At 35.1% G+C, this 12,441-nt stretch overlaps 1 long non-coding RNA gene across 1 annotated transcript in view; it reads right to left on the bottom strand.

Moving 5' to 3' along the window:
• LOC125934841 (uncharacterized) overlaps nt 1-12,441 on the bottom strand; it is a 120,984-nt gene extending 108,543 nt beyond the window's left edge. Inside the window, exon 1 of the long non-coding RNA XR_007461539.1 lies at nt 12,379-12,441. This is a non-coding gene — a long non-coding RNA (uncharacterized LOC125934841). The remainder of the gene's footprint in view (nt 1-12,378) is intronic.

Genomic DNA, 12,441 nt, shown 5'->3' with positions numbered 1-12,441 from the left:
TAAAAGGGTAATATGATGTCTTTGGGGTTAAAAATGGTATGATGGTAAACTCAAAACTTTTACAGTGGAAACACCTGCATCAGGCGTTGTCACTGAAAATATGTAACTTGATCTAAATCTGTTTCCATATCCTTCAAATGGGGATCCTACCTTCCTCCTAGAGTTGTCTTGAAGATTCAGTGACATAAAAGTCAATTGCCTGAGGCATGACATGTGCTAGGAAGTTAATTCCTGTGGGTCCTCTTTCCCCATTTCCTTCTACTCATTCTAATAAACAGCTTTTATCAGGTTCTCCCAAGTAATATACTTGACGTTGGCTCATTCTAGTGGAAAACTTGAGGTGCAAATAACACATCCAGAAGTTTAGAAATTCTATGAGTCCCTCACCCCTAAATTTTATTTTCCTTTGTAGTTGCCACTATAGTGAAATAATATTCATAGCGCCTTGTCTCTGGGGAATCACAGGAGCTTATTGCAAGTGAACTAATAAAGAGCGGATGACTTTTAGTTCAGCACACCTGTCACATCATTTTCAAGTACAGGAGGCTTCTTAACAAACCTGCACTCTATAATAGTGTTTCATTTCTGCTAAGAAGTCAGTCTTCCCCAAACTGTTCTATTGAAAGCACAAAGAAACTCAATGTTCCAGAAGGTGAAACAGAGGTGGAAGTTGTCAGAGGAGTTGGTGATGGCAAATACACAGCATTTCAGTGATACTGATGGTGTTCATAATACTATGAAGAAGTCCTTAACAATTAATAGGAAAAAGTGTTATTAATTATACTTTCAATAATGGATGTAACATGGATTTTAGTATTAAAAACATATAAAATATGTGGTTACATATTAAACAGGGCAATTAAAAGAGAAGGAAAACCAACAGTTGACATCTTTGTTCCATGTTTTAAACAAGGTGAGGTCAACACGTATCCTATGAATGTCTTGCTATTGCCAGGTACTGGGCCAGGCTCTAGAAGTTACAGTCTTAGAAAAATACACCTTTACTGGATTTTTCCAGAAATACTATAAATTATAATTTCATATTAGTTTGCAAGGCTTGGGAAAGATTCCATGCAACTCAAAATATATGTGATATAAATGACTAAACATGAAACGATATTAACAATTTTTAATTATGATAATGGTATCTGTGTTCTCTATTTTTAAGAGATAAGATACTATAATATTTTGGTTTTATTTAAAATAATTCAGTTTTTTGAAGGGGTAGAAATGGGAGTACAGGTGAGACAAGATTGGACAGGTGTTGGTTATTACTGAAATAGCATAATGGGTACAAAGAAATTACCACTATGTTTGCATGTATTTGAAATATTCTCTAATAAAAATTGTTAATGATGTGATACCAAATAAATCCACAAATATCAGTGGCTAGATCACCTATCATAGTCCATATAGAAGAGTAATTCCTTGTATCATCATACAAATTCACTCTAATTAAGATTTTTCAGATTCAAAATCCAAGCCCTATCGCTTACTAGCTATGTTTTATTAGCCAGGTTAATTAAGCATTTTGTGTCTTGATTTTCTTATTTGTAAAAATCATTATAAGATTATTGCAATCATTGTGGTGCCTGGGTGGCTCGGTCAGTTGAGTGTCTGACTTAGGCTCAGGTCATCTCACAGTTTGTGAGTTCAAGCCCTGTGTCAGGCTCTGTGCTGACAGCTCAGAGCCTGGAGCTTCCTTCAGATTTTGTGTCTCCCTCTCCCTCTGTCCCTACCCAACTCACACTCTATTTCTCTGTCTCTCTCTCAAAAATAAACAAACATTAAAAAAAATCTTTAAAAAGATTATTGCAATGACTAAATCAGTTCATCCCATGTAATTGCTTAGAAGTAGTTGGAATATTGTAAATACTAAATATTTGCTTGCTATTTTTATTATGCAGTGACAATAGTTATATTTGGTCTCCAAGTGCATCATTTAGATAAGAAATACTGACAAATTACTCCATGGATTATTAGGCTTCCAACAATCACAATTTACCTGTCTTGTTAAATATCATCTGGTTACTCAAAGTCTTATTCTATGTAACAGTGAGAAGCAATAAATCCCTAAGTTTATATTATTAAGTTATCAAGCTCAATTCTTGAAATAGTGGCAAAAGATTATAAGCAATTTAGACAATCCGAGAAAAGAAAAACACTAATTCAGGCTCATACATTGTCTAAATAAATGGAAAAAGAAAGAAAACAAAATATATGATATATAGATAACATAGATAGGACTACTGTATTCACTTTGAGGCCCAGTAACCAAAAACTACACAGGTAAAATCTCAAAGCTACCAAATGGTAGTATTTCATGTCAAAAAAACTTATCCAAGAAAATGCTTTTATTACTTATTGATTTACTTATTGATAAACATAAATCAACAGGCTATATTAGATCATGTAGATATTCTTTTTATACTTAATAAAGATCTAGCCTTAAAATGTGGTCAAATTTGTCAAATAATTTCAAATAGGTCAATATCAATGATAAATCCTAAGATAAAAATTACTTTAATGTTTATTTATTTTTGAGACAGAGCATGAGCAGGATAGGGGCAAAGAGACAGACACAGAATCCGAAACAGGCTCTGAGCTGTCAGCACAGAACCCAGTGCGGGGCTCAAACCCACAAACCGTGAAATCATGACCTGAGCTGAAATCAGACACTTAACGGACTAAGCCACCCAGGCACTCCCATAAAATTACTTTAAAAATCAGCAGAACAGGGGCACCTGGGTGTCCCAGTCCATTAGGTGACTGACCCTTGGTTTCCACTCAAGTCATGATCTCACAGTTGGTGGGTTAGAGGCCTGCCTCAGGCTCTGCAGCTGGCAGCAATGGAGCTGCTTGGGATTCTCTCTCTCCTCTCTCTGTCCCTCCCCTGCTCACACTGTCTCTCTCAAAATAAATAAATAAACATTTATAAAAATTATTAAAAAAATAAAATTCAGCAGAACATATAAGGCAAGCATGAACAAAATTAAGAGGATGTACACAAAAAGGATAATGTGACATCCAAAATTAACAGTCAGGACTACCTTTAAATGAGTGTTTACAGACTAATGTGGTTCAAATCTAAGTACTCTTGATGATAACCCCAATATGTGAAATAAATAATACAAAGTGGTAGACACTGGCAAACTTGGTTTCCACTTACTTGGTGAATCTAAACAGATTCAAATTCAGTTATTTTCAGCGGAGTGAACCAGCACACATTTGGACCAAATAGTACTCATAAGTCACTCTGCAATCTGTCTTAGTGCAATATATTGATATAAAATCAACCTGTATCCATACAATTCAAAAGCCTCTTTCCAAGGATAAAATATCTATATCCATCATGGATACTGAAACCACTCACATGAATTATCTCCTTGGAATAATATTTTAGTGGGTTCCTACTTGTTTCTTTGCTTATAATCACATGAGCTTCCAATCTCTCCCCAGTATAGCCTAAGGTGCTATTTCTGAGAACCCAGTCTGGATTCCACCAATTTGCTTTAAATGCTGAGAACACTGCAGAAGTGTTCTCAATCAACATTCTGGCTTTTTCTCCAGCATTTCCCACACCTGCTTCCATCCTTTCGGTCATGGTGAAGCACTTATACTGCAATTTTCCTCATGTCTCAGGCTAACTCACTCACTGGTGTTTTGTATACTGTTCCCCTTCCCTCCTCTACTTGATTACATCCTACATTTATTCAACCTCCAATGCATGGGTCACATCACCTGCCCCCCCCCCGTCTTAGCTGCACTGCACATGCTCCTAAATGTCCCTACCATTCCCTACTCCTACTTCTTCCATGTCCTTTATTATGTTGTTTGTACTCTCTCAAGATCGCAATTTCTTATCTTTTATTTCTGTATTCTCAACTTTGTGAACAACACCAGGCACACAATTACACTCAATAATGTTTCCTTGAATAAATTAACCCATTAAAGAAGCAACACACAAACCAAGTCTGCTCTATTCTGCGTGCTGCTCTTTTTTGTTGAATTTGTTAAACACAGTATGGTTTGCATTTTTACTTAAGCATATAGATACCATGTTTTAAAACTAACCAAGTATACAACTACAGAAGGAAGGAATTATTTCTTCTACCTCACTGGAAACAAGACTACTACCAGCAAATTGAATACTGATTGCCTAGATCTATAGAAGCCAAATGTAAAGGAAAAAGGTTTTGTGTGAGAATTCTTACATGAAAGCAATAAATATGTACTGGTTTAGTTGTCTCCTAATTTCAAAACTCCTCTATGATAAAATCCACTAATTAAGAAATTCTCTTTTTCCAACAGCAAGGACATATTGTCATTTCACGGGTGTCTTGTTTCATCTTTTTTTTCCCCCACAGTGAGCCTTGAACTTCATTATTGTGTTTCCAAAGAAGTGTTTTTCTCATATTATTTTATATGACCTACCCATTCTAATTGGCAAACCCAAATAGTTTTTTTTAATTCCTGAGAAGACACAAAAATATGTCTAATTATGTCACTCATTGTCATTTTGGGTTGAATTCAGAAGCACCTCATATTTGGGATCAGGGAGGTGGCAGAATTGTCAGTGCTTACTGATGTCAATGCCCTCAGGGACATCTCTGTTTAGTTCACCTTTGCATCTCCATGGAAACGATTTTTTTCTCCATTTCCAGAAAATAAATCGTGGGGAACACCTATTGTGTTCCCATGGAGATCTGGAAGCCCATATTAATCTTCTCCTTTGAATAATAACCAAATATGTGATTTTCTCTCTTTTAAAAGGTAAATAAGCATCCATGAATGTTACATAAATTAAAAAAATCACTGGAAGCTTAAAAATGAAAATAATGAACAGATAAAATAATTGAAGATGGGAGTTTATACTAGAAAAAGTTAAAGTTAAAAAAAAGGTAAAGAAAATCAGAGTCTACTTTAAAATTACCTTTTTTTTCTTTAAAGCACACAGAACATCAACTTGATATTTATAGGCCAGAAGGTAGAAAGGTGGAAGAGAAGTTGTCATGTAAACAGAAATAAAGAATTTCTTTGAACTACTGGAAAGTAATAATTTACTCCTTATGAGACTGGTTCACATAGTCAAGTCAAGCTGCCTTCACACAGGCAGGCAACATGAGTAGGCTTATGACCAGTCATAGCAATTTAAAGAACTGCATACATATCCTTGCCTGGTCTAACATGAATATGCTACTCAGGTAGCAAAAACGAGCATTTGGCTCAAATGTTTTAAACATTTAAAGGGAATAAAATATTGGAAGACGTTAACTGTAGAGGTATTGTACAGGGTATGCCTGAATTATTGGTATATTCGTGTCCAGAGGAGAAATTAGAATGAAGGTATTTATGATTCCTATCCTGTATTCATTATGGGTGTGTTCCAAAATTCTCCGCCTAAGTCCTAAACATTTAGCCTGAACAAGCTTAGGCTTTAAGTATAGCAGCACAGTGGCATCAACCTCTCTAGAATCACAGGGATACCTGGGATAATCAGCAATGCTAGACAGTGGCAAAGTGGCAGAGGAAAATGGGAGAATAACCAACAGATATCCTCACCCGTTCCCAGAGTTGGGCATTCTTTCCTCTGTATTCCTTAAGCACCCTGTGCTGATGTGTATAGTCACAGAAAACACATTGTATTATAATGATTTACTTACTGCTTCCTTTATTTTATCTGCAGATCTTTAACAACTAGCACAGTGGTGGATACAGAGTAGAGGGGTACATAAGTATTTATTGCTATTGAATCATGTTTTTAGAAGTGGAAGTGTCCTTAGAATTTGTTTAGTTCCTTATTTTTTAAAGGTGGATATAAAAAGATCGGAGGTGAAATGGTGAATCTGAAGCCACAGTTGGTTCCAGAAAGGAATTTAGGAGCAAGTTGTAGAACCCCTAATTTTGTGTTCATTAAACATTGCCCCTTACATGCTTACTAATATCTTTTCATTTTCCCAAGTGAGTGAACTGTACAAAGCCTAACCACTAGGACTCACACACAGTCCCTCTTAATAGTATACTGGTGGTTCAGGCAGTTAAAAACACCTTTACATGCAGAGCCTTCTAAATAAGGACTCATCCTAGAGAAACAGTGTGGCAAGCTGAACCCAATAATAAAATTGAAGTCATGAGATGTCAACCCTCTAGATTTGTTAATGTTCCAGCCTTAGTTCTAGATGAAATATTGTGAAAGGTTTAAATAACTGAGTTATTTTTCACTCTTTGAAAAATTGACATATAATAAATTGCACATATTTACAGTGTACAATCATGTAAGTTTCAATGTATAGACAACCATGAAACCATCCCTCCTCCAAAGTTAGTTCATGTTCAATTATTATCCCTAGTGTCTCTCTTCCATTTGCCTCAGGGAGACATTGATAAACATACTGTCACTATAAATTAGTTTGCATTTTCTAGAATTTTTATTGTTTTCAGTTTTAGAATTCCATACAAACAGAAGTAGACATTATTTATTTTTTTGTTTTTTTTTCACTCAACTCAATTCTTTTTAGATTCTCCCATGTTATTTCTTGCATGGAGAGCTATATACCAATAATGAAGCAACAGAAAAAGAAATTAAAAAAAATTAATTCCATTTACAATTGCACCAAAACCAACAAGGTACCTAAGAATAAGTCTAATCAAAGAAGTAAAATATCTGTACTCTGAAAACTAAAGAGGAAGTCACAATTTCACTCTTCACAGATGACATGATACTCTATGTGGAAAACCCAAAAGACTCCACCAAAAAACTCTAGAACTGATACATGATTTCAGCAAAGATATAAGATACAAAATCAATGTAGAGAAATTGGATGCATTTCTATACACCAATAATGAAGCACAGAAAGAGAAATCAAGGAATCAATCCCATTTACAATTGCACCAAAACCATAAAATACCTAGGAATAAACCTAACCAAAGAGGCGAGAAATCAATATACTGAAAACTATACAAAGCTCATGAAAGAAACTGAAGAAGACACACAAAAAAAGGAAAAATATTCCATGCTTATGGGTTGGAAGAACAAATATTGTTAAAATGTTGATACTACCCAAAGCAATCTACACATTCAATGCAATCCATATCAAAATAACACCAGCAGTATTCACAAAGCTAGAAGAAACAATCCCAAAATTTGTATGGGAAAAGACACCAAATAACCAAAGTAATGTTGGAAAAGTAAACCAAAGCTGGAGGCATCACAGTTCTGGACCTCAAGCTGTATTACAAAGCTGTAATCATCAAGACAGTATGGTACTGGCACACACACACACACAAACACAACACAAAAATAAACAAAAAACAAACAAACACAGATCGTTGGAACAGAAGCAAGAACCCAGAAATGGACACACAAACGTATGGCCAATTAATTTTTGACAAAATTGGTAAGAATATCCACTGGAAAAAACACAGTCTCTTCAGGAAATGGTGCTGAGAAAACTGGACAGCAACATGCCTAAGAAAGTACTGTCTTACACCATACACAAAAATAAATTCAAAATGGATAAAAGACCTAAATATGAGAGAGGAAAGCATCAAAATCCTAGAGGAGACCACAGGCAGCCCCCCCTCTTTGACCTTGGCCAGAGCAACTTCTTACTAGACACATTGCAGTAGGCCAGGGAAACAAAAGCAAACATGCACTCTTGGGACCTCATCAAGATAAAAAGCTTCTGCACAGCAAAGGAAACAATCAGCAAAACTAAAGAAACAACCGATAGAATGGGAGAAGATATTTACAAATGACATATCTGATGGGAATGAAAGCTGGTGCAGCCAGTCTGGAAAACAGTATGGAGGTTCCTCAAAAAACTAAAAATAGAACTACCTTACGACCCAGCAACTGCACTACTAGGCATTTATCCACATGATATAGGTGTGCTGTTTCGAAGGGACACATGCACCCCCATGTTTACAGCAGCACTATCAACAATAGCCAAGTATGGAAAGAGCCCAAATGGATGGATGAATGGATAAAGAAGAGGTGGTATATATATACAATGGAGTATTACTCGGCAATCAAAAAGAATGAAATCTTGCCATTTGCAACTACATGTATAGAACTGGAAGGTATTATGCTAAGTTAAATTAGTCAGAGAAAGACAAAAATCATATGACTTCACTCATATGACGACTTTAAGAGACAAAACAGATGAACATAAGGGAAGGGAAACAAAAATAATATAAAAACAGGGAGGGGGACAAAACAGAAGAGACTCATAAATATGGAGAACAAACTGAGGGTTGCTGGAGGGCTTGTGGGAGGGGGGGATGGGCTAAATGGGTAAGGGGCAATAAGGAATCTACTCCAGAAATCATTGTTGCACTATATGCTAACTAATTTGGATGTAAATTAAAAAATAAAAAAATAAAACAAGTTAATTTAAAAAAAAAGAAAATCTATCTCCCACTTGTCACATAAGGTTCAGGACACTAGGAGACATATGCTGTCCTCACGGCACAAAGTAGATAATGATCACAAGGGACTGTGTATCAGCATGCTTGTCTTGGGTAGTACTTACTCAACCTGTAAATTTAGGTAAAAGAACTTGACCATTGTTAAGATATTGTTAGGAATTAAACTCTAAGCAAGAACTTCCTGTCATTCTTCCTTTTAAAAAAATAGTATCAACTTAATTTAAGAATAGTCTATACTGAGCATAACAAACTATGATCATGTACAGCTACTTCTAAATCTATGAAACTGAAACAAAATACCAAAATAAACTGCATCATCAAAAGCTGATGGAGATCCAAAAGTCTATCTGTAATCCCCCATTTCTTTTTGTTTTTATCCAACAACCTCACTGCTGTTACTAATGTTATTCCTTTTAATGGCATAACTGAGAACTTAAAAAATAAATTTATAATAAGATAAAAACAGAAGAAAAAGAGGAACCAGATAAGGTATCAGCATGACTTCTCAATGGGAAAACTAGAAGTTTGACAGGCAGTAGAATAACACCTTCAAAGTTCTGAAGGAAAACTACTAACAACTTAAAATTCTATACCCAGTCAAACTACCAATCAAAATCAAATATAAAGGTAGGCCGAAGGTATGTTCAGACAAGAAAAGCCTTCAAATCTTTACCCGCCAGATAACATTTCTGAGCAAGCTACTGGGAGATGCTCTCCACCGAAATGAAAGAGTAGACCAAGAAAGAAGACAGCATGAGCTACAACAGGGACAGTTCAGCACAGGAGAAAGATGAAAGGAGATGGAGAAGAATGATGGGGAAGACCCATCCCAGGATAACACCTTGCATCACATCAGAGGGCACCCACACTTGACTGAAACAGCCAGAAGGCCTGGGAAGACTTCTTCAGGAAGAAGAAATTACTAGAAATACCTGACGTGTCACAATGTTTTGAGGGAAGCTTTAGTTCAAATAAGGGACAACTGGGAGAGAGGGGGTGAGTTAGTACTGAGCACATACAAAACTAAGCAAAACAAAAATCAAGACTATTTTTAACTCTGTAAGGGAAAAAAATGTGCAGGAAAGGAAAGTACTTCCATATATTTGTTGTGAATAATGTTTACATTATCATAACGTAAACACTGAATATTGATTCAGCTGGAGTTACAACGTAATCTAAATTGGGGGACAGGAAAGGGTGCATGTGGAGAGGGGAGAGCTACATACTTACCCTCCATGATAGTAGATTGTTGATAAAGCCTAAAATCAGAAAATCAAGTAGCATTAAAAGTGTGATAATTATAGATGTGAAATAAATCCTAAAATAATCCACTTAAGCCGGCAAACACAGTTGTCTTCAGGGAGGGGAGGAAATGGAGCACAGAGGAGTAATTTTTTTTAATAATAAAACATAGGCGATTTGACCTTTCAAACTATATATGTATAAAACTTTATTTTAAAAATATAAAAGAAGAAAAAGAAAAAAAATGACATATCTGATAAAGGGTTAGTATCCAAAATCTATCAAGAATTTATCAAACTCAACACCCCAAAAACAAATAATCGAGTGAAGAAATGAGCAGAAGACATGAATAGACATTTTTCCAAAGAAGACATCCAGATGGCTAACAGACACATGAGAAGATCCTCAACATCACTCATCATCAGGGAAATACAAATCAAAACCACAATGAGATAACACCTCACACCTGTCAGAATGACTAAAATTAACAACAAAAGAAACAAGTATTGGTGAGGATGTATAGAAAGGGGAACTCTTTTGCACCGCTGGTAGGAATGCAAATTAGTGCAGCTACTCTGGACAATAGTATGGAGGTTCCTCCACAAGTTAAAAATAGAACTACCCAATGATCCAGCAATTCCACTACTGGGTATTTATTCAAAGGGTACAAAAAATACAGATTCAAACGGGGTACACACACCCAGATGTTTATAGAAGCACTATTAACAACAGCCAAACTATGGAAAGAGCCCACATGTATAATGACTATTGAATGGAAAAAGAAGATATGAAAATGAAATATTACCCAGCCATCAAAAAGAGTGACATTTTGCCACTTGCAACAATGTGGATGGAGCTAGAGTGTATCATGCTAAGTGAAATAAGTTGGACAGAGAAAGGCAAATACTATATGATCTCACTCATATGGGGAATTTAAGAAACAAAACAGATGAACATATGGGAAGAGAAAAAAAAGAGAGGGAAACAAACCATAGGAGACTCTTAATAAGAGAGAACAAACTGAGGGTTGGTGGAGGAAGGTGGGTAGGGGATGGGCTAAATGGGTGATGGGTATTAAGGAGGACACCTGTCCTGTTGAGCACTAGGTGTTACATGTGAGTGATGAATCACTAAAATGTACCACTTAAACCAATATTACACTCTATGTTAACTAACTAGAATTTAAGTAAAAATTTGAAAAAAAAATGTTCATTCCTTTTACTGCTCTGTTATATTCCACACGATGTTTTTTTATCCAGCCAATTGTTGATCAACATTTAAGTTGTTTCCAAGTTTTGGCAATCCAAATAAAATTGCTATGAACATTCATATACAAGTCTTGGTACAGACATGTGCTTTCTATTTTCTTATTCTTAATATCCAAAGGTGAAATGGCTGCAGATTAGAAATATATGTTTAACTTTTTAAGTACTTCCAAACTTGTTCCCTAAGTGATTATACTAGTTTATATTCCCATGATCAACATACAGGAGTTCTGAGTGCTACACATTCTTGATAACATTTAATATGATCAGTCTGTTTGTAGGCATTTTGATGGATGTGAAATGTCACCCCCTTTTTTGGTCTGCTCATACATTTTTAAATGAATGTTGGGTGCATACATATTTAGAATTGTTTTATGTTCTTGGTGAATGGACCCCTTTATTATAATGGAATGTCCCTCATTATCTTTGGTTATGTTTCTCCTTCTGGAGATTACATATCTGAGATAGACATATCTACCTTGGCTTTATTTTACTTTATGTTTACATAGTATACCTTTTTTCATCCTTATACCTGTTAACTATATGTGTCTTTATGTTTCACTTAGGTTTCCTATAGGCAACATATAATTGGCTCATGCTTTATTTAGTCTAATTTCATAATCTGTGTCTTTACATTGGTGTGTTTATATTTATATGGTTGATATAATATGATTGATTAAAATTTACCATTTTCCTACCTGTTACTTTTTTCCAATTTGTTCTTTTTTTTCTGCCTTCTTTTGAATTAATCAAGCATTTTTTAAGATTTAATTCTATTTCCTCTATTGACTTTTATTAACACCACTTTAAAAATTGTGTTTGGAGTCTCATAGGGTTTACAATATGTATCTTTAACTAATATATTATTTCACATTTAGTGTAAAAACCCTACAAAATATAATTCCAATTCTCACTTTCCATTCTTTGTACTACTGTTTTCATACATCTTATGTTTACATGTATCATAAATACTCAACACATTGCTACTCTTTTGCTTCAGAGAGTCAATGAATTTTTAGAGCATTTAATAAGGCATCTCATCTCTCCCTACATCTGAAAAGAACCCAACATGACTTTGTTAGAAAATTCCTTTCCTAATACCTACCTGATACATTGTAGGCACACAAATAAGTACTTGGTGGGTGAGTAAATTAAAACATTCTTTCCTGAAAATATAATTTTTGTAGTTTTTACAGAAGAACTCATAAAAATCACAAATAATTCACAAGTGTATACATTACTTCAATTAAGAAAATATTCACACTACAAAGAAGTACAGTTACCAAAACTCACAGGAGGGGTGGAAAGGGGGGAAGGTAGAGAAACAGAAAAGGAGAATGGGAGACAGGCTAATTCAACTCCTACTAAATTATATAACAGAATTAACATATGTCTAAGGAGGTTAATATTCAAGTAAGTCATATTAACAGAAAAAGCTTACTTTCAATCCTGTGTGTGTATTTTTTTTCTCAGAATAACTTCAACTTTTAATCTGGAGGATGGC

Source organism: Panthera uncia, assembly GCF_023721935.1.
Source record: "Panthera uncia isolate 11264 chromosome A1 unlocalized genomic scaffold, Puncia_PCG_1.0 HiC_scaffold_17, whole genome shotgun sequence".
Taxonomy (NCBI): Eukaryota; Metazoa; Chordata; class Mammalia; order Carnivora; family Felidae; genus Panthera; species Panthera uncia.
The sequence above is the reverse complement of the archived record's forward strand: the minus strand, read 5'-3'. Positions and strand labels throughout refer to the sequence as shown.